Source organism: Triturus cristatus, chromosome 2_1 (assembly GCF_964204655.1).
Source record: "Triturus cristatus chromosome 2_1, aTriCri1.1, whole genome shotgun sequence".
Classification (NCBI taxonomy): domain Eukaryota; kingdom Metazoa; phylum Chordata; class Amphibia; order Caudata; family Salamandridae; genus Triturus; species Triturus cristatus.
The window spans coordinates 93,693,117-93,707,005 of record NC_140581.1 but is presented as its reverse complement, the minus strand read 5'-3'; positions in this window follow the sequence as shown (position 1 = coordinate 93,707,005).

Here is a 13,889-nt window from a genome sequence, read left to right as displayed (position 1 = left end):
AGTGTGAAGAGGTCATCAAGATACAAATTTCATTAAAAACTTGAACTTGTGCACCAATAACATCACACTAAAAACATTCAAATCATACCTATATTAAAAACAGAAATGTACCACATCAGAGAAGACTTATTTTCTTCCCCTAACCGCCGCAACTAAAAAACTACCAGTGTTATAGCATTGCCATGGATTGTTCAACATCTGTAAGTATACTAATGCAGGCCTTACCTGCATAAAGCCTTTATCTTTCAGTATGGGCAATAGAAAACGTTTGCGGATATAGTGATAATGGTCGCAATACATTATAACATGTAAAGTGCCTTGGATGTAAAAGTTATCACCGGAACAAGGGGCCAATTTTTTCATCTTACTCCACCCCTGAGGGTATGCCAATACATAGTGCAAGAGGTTAAATCTAAATCTTGTTGAAAGGAAGTGGTGGTAAGGGTTTGTTATTTCATTTAGGTACGGTTCCAACACAGGAGCTGTTTTCAAAGGTATGTAGGCTCGTACCGTGGGTTTCGAAAGCTCTTTAGCCTCTCTTTCTGATTGAATCATACAATCTTTGTTTCAATCAGTCTTTAGAAATTGAAAACAATATGCTTAATTTGTGCCTTCCTAACTGCTGATACATTTTGAAATATTTGTATTAATTTACAGGTATTTAAATGTTTGTCTGTTAGAACAATACTGACATCCCACAGCCTTTCCTTCACTCTTAGTACCCCACCAAGACTGTCAGATAGTTCACTTAGCAACATCCTCTAATTTTTCATTAAGAGAAAGAGAAGTAAACACCAATCTGCAGCTTAAAAGAATAAGTAGCAATCTGTCACAAGACATAGCCTGACTTTTGATATGTCTCTTTGAAAGCACAACAAATGTGACCACATAATAATAAAATGTAAAGGAATTGTTATTGCTCATTCACCTTTCAAACTCCAGCATGGTTATTTTTGGGGTGCTGTAGCACTCTACACTCTCCTGTGTTCAGCACCTATGCCAGCCAGATTGGACTTTGGCTGATTGAATCCCAGACATGGACCGTGACCCACACAGCACTGCCAAACCTGACCAGACTCCATGCAGTCCATTTTCGGTTGAAATGGTCACAACTAGTCAGGCTGATAGGCCACATGCCCTGCTCGGCCACTGCTGCCTCTTTCTGAGTCAGACCAGAACATGCTACTGGACCATGAGTCACAAGGTCTGACCCTGTAGGGCCCTAGGGTTGCCTAGCAAACCATCTGATCTACATTAGCAGTGAGGATCGCTGCGACAGTCCACCATCGTCGCCCAGGATCCAAGCTGTGCCCGGCTGCTCAAGCAAGGGATGGCAGATTAGCCTGATGGTCAGGATAACTAGTTCCCCTGCATGGAGTCTGGGTCTGGTCTAGGGTGGAGGGGCGGGTGACACACACATGCAGGTCAGTGGTAGATGTGTGCTGTGTAACAGCAGAGCACCGCCGCCGTGGCGGCCAAATTAAGGAAGCAGGAAGCCATAGAAAACACAACTTGTATCTGAGATGCCGATATTCTGCTCCCAAGCCCAAACTGCGCATTGGCAGAATTCCCTTGCACCCTAGCTGAGCCACAGGGCAAACCCAATAACATAATTAGCAAATGAGAGCCGAGGACATACGCAGGGATGGATGGTCATGGAGCAGGCACTGGAAAACATGCATCTTCCTTAAAAAAAACAACACTCAAACATTGTGACATTGAGACACCAGTGCTGGGCATGATAAAGCCACGTGGTGATGTGAGAAGGTGAGTCTACAGAGACAGACAAGCAGTCTATGTTTTTTCATGGATCAGGATTTGCCACCCGTGGGAGGAATGCTCAAGATTCCTGGTCCAAAAAGTGCAAGTGCTGTGGCAAAGGCATGTAAATTAAGCACAGGAAGAGCTTAAGAGTAGGCCATAAGAGGTCTGTACCAGAGGAAAGCAGTTCAGATTCCAAAGATCACATATCAGAATAATGCTGCCAGGGTCCTTGGGCAAAACAAAGTACCTGGAATAAAACTCTACCATTTTTATTCCCTGGATTTAAAAATGTCCTAGCTAACATAAAGGAAAGTTTCATTTCTATTAAGTACACAGAGACAAGGATTATGCATTCCCTTCTTCACTCTTTAATATTCAGCAGGTTCAAAGATCAAATAAAAAAGTGTGAACACTACATATCCCATGAACCAAAGTGAATGTGTCCATGACAACCAATAACAAATAATAATACAGTCTGCATGTCCATGTAAATCCATGTTCCATGAAGTCCTTCCTCTTCTTCACTGTAGGAAGTTAAAGTTCAAGCAGCCTCAACCAGCCTTGGAATGAGAACCTATGAATGAAACAAACCCCATTAAACACGTTCTGAGATCAGACTAGGCAAAACCCATTCACATTATCACATCAGAATTGATTGAAATTGTAAGTCCTGTAAGTAAGTCACAGCCTTGAAATTACCAAAAGAGTAAACATAACAGCATTCCATATTACTAAGACATCAGCATCGTTATAGCCATAGCTCTGAATATATATCAATCAATCAGGGTTTGTATAGTACCGCTACTCACCCGTGAGGGTCTCAAGAGGCTTAGGGGAGGGAGGGGGCAGGGGGGTGAGCTGTCTGGGCACTGGGATTCAGTTGAAGAGCCAGGTCTTGAGATCCTTCCTGAATTGGGACAGCGACTGGGCTTACCTGAGGTGGACAGGCAGGGTGTTCCAGGTCTTAGCGGTGAGGTTGAAGAAGGATCTTCCTCCAGTTCTGGTCTTGCAGATCCGTGGGACGGTGGCCATGGCCAGTTGGATGGAGCAGAGGTGTCTGGTGGGTACATGGAATGAGAGGCTGGTCCTCTGTCGTGGAGGGCTTTGTAGGCATGTGTAAGGAACTTGAAAGTTACTCTTTTGTTGACTGGGAGTCAGTGGAGTTCTCGCAGGTGTTCGGTGATGTTACTGCAGCAGGGGATGTTGAGTACCAGTCTGGCTGTGGTGTTTTGAACGTTCTGTAATTTTCTGAGGAGTTTATGGTTGACACCAGCATAGAGTGTGTTGCCGTAGTTGAGTCTGCTGCTGATGAGAGCATGGGTGACAGTCGGTGATACTTCCTGTAACTCAATACTGTCACATTATATTTAACCACAACTATAGAGGATATACCCCCTGTAACTTCATATAGATGGGAGGGAAAACACATTGGCAATATGTCAAGTGTGGGATGATCCTTTCCTCCGCGTCCTTAATGGAATTGAAACTTTCCTTTATGTTAGCTAGAAAAATGTTCATTCTGTCAGGACCAAAGGCAAGGATTATCCATGTTCAAAGCTTACAGAGATGTGGCACCATGGATTGGTTTGAAATAAAACCTTTTGAAAGTGGATTCCGAGGACCAGTCCACCCCATTCATAATGTGTTACAGCTTGCTGCCTACCTGAGCAGCTTTGGATGCCATAGCACCCCTGGTCGAGTGGGCTCCGAAAAGGTGAGTATCTATCTCGCCCTCCGTCATAATCCATCTTACCCGCCTGCCTTTGGAAGGAGATGAAACCATCCTGGATGGTTTCCTGATGGCAATCAACACTTGTCTCTCACCTGGTACCCTTACCTCTGCCATCACATCCTCGTAAGCTTTAAGGCATCATACCCCACAATGCTTGGGGTGACCTTCAAACATTTGATAAGTTACTGACCTGAGATTCGTTTTGGTTCTTCAAGATATAGTGAAGGTAACTACTTCTGGGGTGAAAACTCTTGCTGTGATGTCTAAAGCTCTGACATCAGAAACTCTCTCACAAGATATAAGGCATAGCAATATAGCCAATTTTGCTGAAATCTCCTTCCTAAGGTGATACTGAATGTCTTGCCAATCGGAGAGAAAACTTTGAACCTGGTCGACAGTCTGATGCCCTTAAGAAGTTTACATACCCATGGGTTCACAGTGCAATAGGCAAGCCGGAGCTAGACAGTTCTGCAAAAAAATTGAGTATGTCTGTAACCAGCGACCCCACGGAATCCAGGTGTCTCTCTACACACCAACGAACCCATCTTCTCCAGACCGACATGTACTGTTTGGCCGTTCTTGGGGACCATGCCTGCTGGATGAGTCTCTCAGCTTCATCTGAAAGTCTGCCATTCTCCCATTGTTGCCTGAAATTCTCCAGGCAGTGCTAGGTGATTCTGTAAAACAGGTGGATGTGCACGGCCATTGGGGTTCCGAAGGATCCTGTGGTACGATGACAGCTGTACTGGTGCCGCCCACAACAGTACCAACGTGGTGGGGAACCATGCTTGAGAGCTCCAGATTAGAGTTATAAGGATCGAAGACGCTCTCTGCCGGCGGACTTGAGCCGCCAAACTGGGAATCAGAAGAAACGGTCGAAACGCATAGGCCTGGCCTGTTGCCGGATCCTGCAGAAAGCCATCTATTGCCGATGCTCCGGATCCGGTCTCCAACTGACATACCTGGGAAGCTGGGCATTCAGTCTAGAAGCGAAAAGATCCATCAGAGCCTGGAAAGTTGCTGGACCCAGTTGCCAATCACTGGAGTCCTTGAAATGTCTGGAGTTCCAGTCCACTACGGTGTTCTGGGACCCTGGAAGGTATTTCTCCATAACCAAAATCTGGCGTTTTACGCAGTAGTGCCAAAAGTCCTTGGCCAGCTCCGCCAATGCTCTTGAGCAAGTACCTCCTAGTCGATTGATATACTGGACTGCTGTCGTATTGTCCATCCTCAGAAGGACACAGCATGAGACCTTGTCCTGTGTCAGAGAGCGAATCACAAACAACCCCTCGAGAAGTTCCAGGCAATTGATGTGCACATTCAACTCCTCTTCTTTCCACTGGCCACCCTTGGAGATTGTGCCACACCTAGCACCCCAGCCAAGCGGCTGGAATCCGATTCTATTATCAGGTCTGGGAGAGCTCCGAAGATAGCCTGACCGTTCCACAACTCCACCACTGAAGTTCTGTCCTGGCCTCTGTTGTCAGAGAAACAATTTCTGAATAAGTGAGACCCCTCCGTAGGTGAGACGCCTTCAGGCGTTGCAGTGCCCTGTAGTGCAGAGGACCTGGAAAGATAGCTTGAATCGAGGATGATAATAAGCCAACTATCCCGGCCAACTGCCTGAGGAAGATCCTGTCCCTTCTCAAGACTTTGGTCAATTCCTTCTTGATCATGATGATCTTCAGTTCTGGGAGACTCAGCATGGCCGGTTTTGTGTCTATAAGGAACTCCAGAAAGTTCATGGCCTGCGATGGAGTCAACTCTGACTTCTGCCCATTGATGGGCCCAGCTCCTGTAGTAGCGCAGTAGTCATTTTCAAGTGTGACAATCAAGATAAATGATAAACCTGACCCCCTGCATCTGCAGGGCCTCCACCACTGGCTTAAGGAGCTTTGTGAAGCTAAGCACCATAGTGCTGAGGAAAGGCCGAAATGGAAAGTCTGAATCTCGAAAATTTGTTCCCTCCGCTCGATTTTTAAAAAACGGTGTTAAGGGGGAAAAACAGGGACGTTAGGGACACGTCCTTGAGGTCCAGTTGTACTAACTAGTCGTCCTGTAACAACAGATCCCTTAGGAGGTGAATGCCCTCCATCTTGGAGTGGCAGTACACCAGCCATTCTTTGAATCCTTTCAGGTTTATTACTGGATGAAACCCTTTGTCCTCCTTTTATACTAAAAAAAAGATTGCTGAGAATCCCTCGAAGATGAAGTACCAACCTCGGAATTGCACCCATGGAGAGGAGCTCCTGTACCTCAGAGTCTATCAGGCATGTGTCTTGCTCCAAAAAAATCAATCAGTGGACTTGGCGTTACCGTCTGAACCGGAGTTCTTTAGTACTCTATGTGGAAACATCTTACTGTCTCCAGGACCCAAGGGTCTGATGTGATCTCATCTCATTTGTGAGCGAAGAATTTCCACTTCCATCTCAGCCTTTAAGGGAAAGAAAGGATACTGCTTACTGTTAATGTCTCCGGGTACATTAGCGCCTCCTTGGGCATTGCGGTTGGCTCTGCCATTTCGGCCTCCCCGGTTGGTAAAGAAGATGCCCTGCCACCCGTTGTTCCATCCATCGTTCCAACGGGCTTGACCTCTGTTGGGGCCTGGATGAAAATAGTGGCCGGGGGAGCGATCCCTGCCTTTTTCAGCCCCATAGAAAACCTTTCCCGGAAAGACATTTTTGATCGACGTCCGCGCCTTGTCCAGTGCTCAGAAGGTGTCCACGAACGTCCCTAGTTCCTTCAAAAATGGCTCCACAAACAAGTTACCACATGCAACGGGCACTGCCTCCAATGATAACTCCCCCAATTTAGAGTCTACTTGAATTAGTAGTGAACATCATCTTTCTGCGGAGAGAGCACAGTTGGTATTGCATAGCAGGCACACCACCCTCTGCGCCCAACCTGACACAATATCAGTGGGTAAGGGGGCACCTGACTGTCTTGCTTGTTCTGCCAATTCTATGATTTTTGTTAGGGGACCCAAGAAGTCTTTGAGTATATCTTGACATGCCCTCCAGGAGCGGTCTTTCCCCTTCTTGGGGTCTTTCAATTACTTGGCAAAAAAGGTACGTAGTTTGGGGTCAATATCCGGGATTGCCGCCACCTTGCCTTCTAAGGCTGGCCTAGGGCACTCTGCCTGCATGCGCGCAGGCACTTCCTTATCTAGGGGTTGGTGTATCTTGCTGGCCACATAATCTTCAACCTTTTGGTCAGGGAGCCATTCAATGATGTTGAGTGGTAAATATCATCAGGCTCAACCATATCCATTGTATAGGAATCCCCTTCCGAAGTTCCTGAGGCGGCCGGACCCGGGCGCTAGGGTCTGCCTTAGTCTTGCCCCTCATCTGAGGAACCATCCTCCTCCGTGTCACTCTCCCATGTTGGGGGGAACCCTCCTCAGGGCCAAAGCCCGGCATGACAGCATCGTCAATCTCCCTAGGGAAAACATCCCCCTAGTAGGGTACATTCTGCAATGTGCGCGCCCTCTTACGGAAGGCTTCTCTCAGCTGATTGAAGCCCTCCAGGTACCCCGCATCATGTTTCTGGGTCTTTTTGGAACTTGTCACGGATAAGCCACTTGGCCCTGCCCCCATGTCTCCATGGATCCCTGAGCCAGTGGAAACCTGAAACATAAACTTGTCCATGCTCTCCTGCATGGGAGCTAGCGCTGTAGCGATGGCCTGGGAGAGGAGCTAGTCAACCTCTGCAGTAAAGCACCGCTGAGGGGATCATTCCTCTTCAGAGGCAAAATTAGGTGAGTACTTGTGATCCCTGAAGTATTCCATTTTGTTAGGATGAGAGCACCAGAAAAAAACAAGTCTTGCCCCGTGAAATAAGGAAGGGCAGCCCCCTCGCAGGTGCTCAGCGCTGGGAAGGAAGGAACCACCTGGTGGAGTGAGGTGAACAAGGCCTGAGGGCGTAATAGAATCTTGCTGCATTTGCGGTGTCAAGGGAGGGTTGGTAGGGAGTGACAGCAAGCGGGGGTCCAAACTAATCCAGGACACTTCCGCCATCTCCCTAGTGTATATTGTGTGCCTGTAGAGCTCTGTGTGGAAGTGTGCTGCTGATCAGGCCACAACGCGCCTAACGGGACCCTCCAACGCCGTGAAACAGCAGCACGCATAATACCCGCACAGTATCAAACGCACTCGGGCTGAAGCCCACCACACGAATCACACACAGTGCAAGCTGGTAAAGTAGTAGGAAAACACTGTTCAATGGCGATATCAATGAAAAGAATCAACAACATCAAATGCTCAGTACCCCCGATAACCCAGAACAACCCTCAAGAGTCGTTAAGAAAGCAAGGGATTTAACTGACGCAGCAGTGAAGAAAGAGGAAGGACTTTGTGCAGCATGGATTTATATGGACATGCAGACTGTATTATGATTGGTTAATGGTTGTCATGGACACATTCCCCTTTGGTTCATGGGATATGTAGTGTTTGCAGTTTTTTATTTGATCTTTGAACCTGCTGAATAATAAAAAGTGAAGAAAGAAATGCATAATCCTCTTCTCCGGTCCTGACATACAATTAGCTCCACTGTGCTTGTATGTCACTATGATGCAGGGGGTGGACCCCCACCTTTTAATTTCTTTTAGTTTCTCATACCGTATTCTTAGAGCTCACTTACCAGACAACTTTGAATGTCAATGCAGTCTGACTTGGCCTAGTCATGTCAACTGAAGAGTGGTTATGCTAAATAAAACACATTTAAACTAAGCATTATTTTATAGTAATTAAAATACTCTCACACATGCCTTTGGATATAGATGGATCTCTAGATTTCTCTCGCTATCATGTTAAAGAGATCTTTAAAATTAAGTTGCTGTAAGAAAGCACTGCATGTCGCTCATTCAGATAGATTTCTAGATTGCGCCCGCAATGGTGGCAAACCACTTTTCATTCTAAGGTTCCGCAACGCTACTTCTTTAGCCACTTCAAGCTAGAGCTGAAATTCCTCTGCCTTGATCTGATGAAGAAATTCAGCATTTTTCTCTAGGTTCGCTTGGTGTTGAACTCTGTACGCTAACATAACGGATGCTGCATTGAACTGGCAAATCACAAGGTAGCAATGCTTGTAATAGTTTCTACATTGAATATCTCGGGCTTACGCTCTTTAAGTAAAACACAAGATGGAGATGGAGTGTGACCTTTCACCCTACCAAGAAAAGTGGTAATCACTACAAACTGGAAGACTTCTCATGACTATAAATAGTTAATTCTTGGGCGTCCTCTACTTCGCTTTGAAGGACGTTGATGCAGAGGGCTCAGAATACAGTCTCAACCACATAGCAATGGAGGGGTCCATTAAAGAAGTTTCCAGGTCAATAAAAGTCTGGTTAGACGTAGAACGTTTCAATCTCAGACAAAGACCTGCGGAAAAAGGCTTGGAAGGAGATAAAACTTAAAGCTTCAGTACCTTCAACATTACAATATGAACATGTTTTGTAGGCTTTAGGAACCTTGTTCAGTATTAGTTTGGGAGTATCAGACTGTATCTACCTTTTGTTTTTTTTGGGAAATGGCCAAGAAAATTCACTACCACTGGCAACGTGTTCAACTCTGCTGCTGGTTGTTGCTCTGAAGGTGGTATGGAGACTGCATCTGCAACAGGCAAAGCAATTATCTGCTTTTTTGAAATAGACACATTTTACAAGAAGGAGATATTGACTGCTTTACTCTATCTGTGATACTTTTGGCCATCTTGGGTGGAGGATCTGGTTGCTGCTTCTCTTTCGATGGAAGGGAGCAGTCATCAGAGAAGTTGTATGGTGGGCAACAGAAGAGCAGAACAGAGGTGAACACATTCAGTGAGCACGGGACCCACGTCTGGTAAACTGAGATGGTATAGTGGGCAAAAGAACGATGAGTTGAATGCTATCCTGAGCAATTGCCAGTGGTTAGACTTATTGCAAGCATCCCTTCCATCACCTATTGTGTGTTTGGTGTAACACCCTAAATGGCATAGGTATGCCCAGACATGGGTCCCGTGATCACTATGCCACTGAAACCAAGCTACAAGCCCCATTCAATATAAAACTGGTCTTCTGTTGCTTGTGTTCTGGTTCAGGGAGGACCTGGCAGTTCAAGCTGAACTGTTGCTATTGGAGCAAAGTCGAGACTGATTTGCATATGGCTAGGTCCAAATTGAGGTGGCATGGTGGGCAAAAAACCAATGGGCTGGAACCATACTCCAAGTGGTTGCCAGTGGTTAGACTTGTTGCAAGCATTGCTCCCATCAATTTTTGTGTGTTTGATGTACCACCCTATGTGGCCAAGGGTTTGCCCGGATGTGGGTGCCTTTCTAATTATGCCATTGGAACCAAGCTACCCTCGACTGATGAGCCCCAATCAGGGTGAAACTGGTCTTGGATTGCCTGTGTTCTTGTTCAGAGAGGCCCTGGCAGTTTGGTCTGAACTGGTCCTATTGAAGTTCGGTCAAGCCTGATCGGTATATGGTTGGGTCCAAATTGAGGTGGCACGGTGGGCAACATCACAGTGGATTGAAATGCTATGCCAAGCAGTTGCCAGTGGTTAGACTTATTGCAGGCATTTCTCCCCTCACATTTTGTGTGTGCAAATATATATCCACTGGTTTGTAAGCTTTGAAGGACAGGGTCCCCATCCTTTCCATTGCGATTTCTGAAGAACCGAATACCCGCAGGAGTCCTGTAACACAACTAATCTCATGTACAAACTGTAACACAATACGAATAGTTGAAAATATTAGTACCGGTGCCCACTGGCACCATTGGAAGCACACCTCGTTTGAAGCAGAATTTATTTGGCAGCTCAAAGAAGGAAAGATGCAGCTGCAATTGTCCACGAAAAGTGCATTCATTGTCTGAGCCACTTCTCTTAATCTTGTGTTTATAAACACAAAGTAAAAGTACATTTTCTAATGTACATAAAACTAATTAAAAAAATCACATCATTCAGTGGCTCTAAGCACTGCAAACCACTTTGCCCCATGAACACATTTCTAGTCTCCTGGCATCATTGTCACGAGAAGCACCCAGGGTTCATCCTTTGCTACAAACACTTTAAATTGAATACCATTCAAGCTCCGAGGCAGTTTCCACAAGGAGATAATGCTTAAGTGACATTCACAGTGGCTGCCGAAAGATGAAACAAATGAAATCTTTTGGAAAAGATCATCTGAATTGTCAGTTCGACCCCATAACTGTCTAGATAAAGGAACTAACACTGCACCTCTTCCAAAGTCACTTTCATCCATGGCAAGGGCATAAAGCAGGACCCTGCAGTCCCTACAGGAGCCCCCCCAACCCTTCAGGCCAAAGTCAAACCAAACCTGGTATGATTATTGTCACCTCCCCAAATAACGACAACCTTTGACAGACATATGAGACTGGGTATTTTATCCTCCGGAAGCAGTCTTTCGGAAGTACCAGTGTGCTGGGAAGTCTGCTGAACAGCAAGCCTCTTATTGGGAGGAGATCTGATATAGGGACTTATTACGGGTGACCTGGGCATTAAACCTGTGTCCCTCACTTGATCACACTGTGTAATCAAACACATCTACAAACAATTTACTTCCAATGCTAAGCCAATAATTGGAAGCAGAGCTATTTTATATTATAGCCTGGCGGCCCATTTCATGTCCTCCTTTGATAAACTGATTTGAGTGATGAATATTGTCCATTCTTAGATCTAATACTTTGGACCTCCTGCAAGTTCCCAGAATCCGCCTCACACGCACTGGAGGCAGAGCGTTCTCATACCTAGCCCCGAGCTATTGGAACAAGCTTCCCTTAGCTGTCCGTAAAATTCAGTCATTGACTGTCTTCAGGAAGCAATTAAAAACTTTCCTGTTTTAATGTTCTATGCGTTGCTGGTATGTTCATCTCCCTCATTCTCCCACTTAAGCGCCTAGATGCCCCAGGGTAAGTTGTGCGCTCTATAAAAAATCCTTACCATACCATTCTACTCTTCCCGATGCATGGTGGCACAAAATCTTAAGTCCACGCCAAAACACACACAAGGAGTACTCTCCTTGCCCCTCTACTTCGTCGCGATACCGGAACATATATGACTATCGGTTATGTGGCCCCGGAACTACTAGGCCTTGCACACTAGAACAATTTTTGATTCTTTGATTTTCTCTACGGACCAGTCCTGAAGAAGTCGAGGTTATCACATGCCTATCAACGAAACACGTGTTTGCTGAACTATCTCATATTGGCTGTGTAAATCCTACTTTGGCTGGACTGTTCTCTTGCTGGCTGTGTGAATTCTCTACTGATTTCATGTGAAAATTTATGGATAACACTTCCTTTGGCTCGAACTGACAAATTGGATTGAAGTGGACTTTGCAGTATCAACTTTTGGATGGAACATTTGACTCTTTTCAACTCTTGTAGGCTCCGATTATTTGTAAAATACATTTCGCCCTTTTTTTTGAGGGTCATATTAGGATTGTTTTGGTAGCCAACCCTTTTTCTTTGAGAACCATTTATTGACATTGTGGCTTAATTCTCCAAATACGTAGAGCAGAGCGACCGTTGCTTTTCGGCCTGGTTACCAAAGTGTTTGTACGTGGACAAAATTCTAAGACGATAAATACACACTCCTTTGCATAAGAGGTCAGCCTACTCTCACTGTCTCTCACTCTTTAAGTTGGAAGAGATTCAGTGAGATGCCGGGCAAGCACACATGGCTCTGCCCCAGCCAAACTTAAAAATGAGATTATTGAGGTGCAGCAGGACCGGTATGAGTGACAGGAGCCTGCATCCAATGAAACATCGGGAGAAATTTCAATTGAACATTGAGGTCTTTAATTTGAATTATAACATTGAGGATGCCGACACGTCATCACCATGCCGGGTATGACTGCTGCCCTCTGATTGGCCACGGATTAGCCAATTAAAACGCTGGACAACTTAAATGAACCCAACACTGTGTGTTTCCTACATTGGTTTTACCGCAATGAGGAAGGCATTAAGCTGAAACGCATCTTTGAAGTGGTTGTGTAACCAGCGGGTCCTACCCCTGCTTTATGGATGGTGGGCGGCGACCTCATTGCAAAACTACCTAGAGGTCAACTGTATACCAAGGGGATTCCAGATTTTTATCACCCCCACTCTGTCAATACCGAAGCCAAAAGTGCTACAAGACTGGGTTGAGAATACAACCGCATGTTCCAGGAGAATGTTGGAAATCCTAATAGCGAATGCTTGGGAGGAACAAACATGCCTGTTGGGACAAATACAAGAACTAATGAATGATTTGAAAAAGGAAACAGACCAACAGGAAGTGGAAAGAATAATAAAATCAGTGGATGATAAAATGAAAGCATTCGAGAAAGACGTAGTGGCCAGAAAACTGCGCCAATTTGTGCGCGACGAAATGGATTACGCATCAGGCCACATACTAACCTTTGCAAGGAAATACGACAAAGTGAGATCTGAACTAAAAAAGGACAGAGCCTTGGAACTCCTAGAAACAAGCAAGGAGGGTTCTACTACTGATTTGAGTTTGGATCCCGATTCACTGGACAGCACAACATCTGGCAGTATGGAACAGCAGTCTTTTTCCAGGGAACTACTCCTCGTGCAGAAAGCGAAAGAACAATCAAACAGAGGGAGGCCGAAAGGTAAAAGACAAGGAAACGCAGGCAAAACCAGAAATGAAATATCAGGCGCAGAACACTTAAGAACGACTGGCATGGGAACAAGAGGCCAGAAGGCAAAGAACAAATAATGGAGGACACGTCACCGAAACTAACGGTAATGAATCTGACCAATAAGATTCTGTCTAATGATGAAATAAGAATTAGGCTTGTCTTTCTGCCCCGAGACAGGTTTTGATTACGCACAAGCCAGAGTTGACCTGTACAAATTTGAGTGTAAACTTAAACTGTGTAAAATGCATGCTTTGAAAAAAGACCCAAGCAGGATGTACACCAACCCTAACGATGACAGTGTCACAGGTTTAACCACTGATGACATCCCCACACAACAAACCATGGCGAGCCTTGAACAGCAGGCATTGCGAGAACTCACCACTGTTTCCCCTGACCCTTTCAATCCCACATATGCCATGGACATTTCTAATCTCCTTGGTATAAATACCAGTGAAGCTGCCCTTACTGGATTCAGAGCCAAATCTAAGTATTTACCCATACCAGCTAAAGACAACATTGATGTATTTAGCGATCTAGTGGCTCAAGATTTACTTAAACTCCTAAAAGACACCAAAGAGAGTAGCAACATGACCAAACCCCAGTGGGAGGCGGTGAACAATTTACAAAAAGATCACAAGCTGGTTATCAAACCCTCCGATAAAGGAGGGAACGTTGTCCTTATGAAGAGAACACTGTATACGAAAGAGGCTCACCGGCAGCTCAATCACAGCACATGCTACAG